Here is a 1,479-nt window from a genome sequence, read left to right as displayed (position 1 = left end):
GAAAACCCAGAAACTGGATCCAGGGCCAGATCTGGATCTGAGTTCACTGTAAAACCTTGAAACCTGATCCTGTGGACTTCGATCTGGCCCCAGATTCAGTTTTCGGGTTTTCTGGTGGACCCGAATCCAGATCGTGTCCCAGATCCAGTTTCCATGTTTTCCAGCAGACCCGGATCTGGCCCTATATCCAGTTTCCGGATTTTCCAGCATCCCCAGATCTGGATTTGGCCCTGGATCTGGGTTCCAGGTTTTCCGGCAGACCTGGATCCAGATCTGGCCCTGGATCCAGTTTCCGGGTTTTCTGGTGGACCTGGATCTGGATCCAGCCCCAGATCTAGTGTCTGGGTTTACTGGCAGAACCGGATATTATCCAGAACTGGATCCAGTTTCCGACCCGGATCTGGTTTCCAGGTTTTCCAGCAGTCCTGGAACTGGATCCAGTTTCTGGGTTTTCCTCTGGATCCAACTCCTGCTCTGGTTCCAGGTTATTCCTTAGATCTGGCTCCGGATCCATCTCCAGTTCCAGGTTTTCCTTAGGATCCAGCTCTGGATTTGGTTCTGGGTGTTCCTCCAGTTCTGGGTTTTCCTCTGGATCTGGCTCCAGATTCGGAGTAAAACCGAGAAGTGGATCCAGAATAGGAGCCAGAGCCAGATCTGGAGCAAAACCTGCAGCTGGGACTGGAACAGGAGCCAGATCTGAAGCTGGAGCCAAACCCAATACCGGATCCAGAGCAAGATCAGGTGGTGGATCCCGATCAGATCCAAACCTGGACCCAGAGGGAAACCTGGAACCAGACCCAGAGCCAGAGAGAAACCCGGAGCATGATCCAGAACCAGAGCTGCAGCCGGATCCGGAATAAAACCTGGAACCAGATCCAGAGCCGGAGCAAAACCTGAAGCCAGATCTGGAGGAAAACCCGGAGCTGGATCTGGTGCTGGAGCCGGAGCAAAACCTGGAACCAGAGCCAGATCTGGAACTGGAGGAAAATGTGGAGCTGGGTGCAGAGCTGCAGCTGCATCCAGAGGAAAGCCCGGAACTGAAGCCGGAGCTGGAGAAAAACCCAGAGCCAGATATGGATTTGAAGTTGGAGCAAAACCCAGAGCCATATCCATAGCCAGATCAGGACCTGGTTCTGGAGCAAAACCCAAAACCGGATCCAGAGCTAGAGGAAAACCTGGAGCCTGGTCTGGAGCTGGAGCTGGAGCTGGATCCGGAGCAAAACTCAGGACTGGAGCTGGAGCAAAACCCAGAGCTGGATCCAGAACCACAGACAGAGACGGAACAAAACTTGGAATTGGATCCAGAGCTGCATCTGCCTGCCCACCCCGCCACAATATCTCAGCTGTCTGCCTTAATTTCTAGCCACAGTCTTCCTTAAGTAAACCCAAGCCTCAGTTCCTCAGCCAGCTTCCCTGTAGTCTACAGGTTCTAATCCTGGTTCTGGCAACTTTAACTCTCTCTCTCTCTTACCTGAACCT

This window comes from Crocodylus porosus, unplaced genomic scaffold (genome assembly GCF_001723895.1).
Source record: "Crocodylus porosus isolate Cpor-Errol unplaced genomic scaffold, CroPor_comp1, whole genome shotgun sequence".
NCBI classification, from domain to species: Eukaryota; Metazoa; Chordata; order Crocodylia; family Crocodylidae; genus Crocodylus; species Crocodylus porosus.
Note: the sequence above shows the minus strand (reverse complement) of the source record.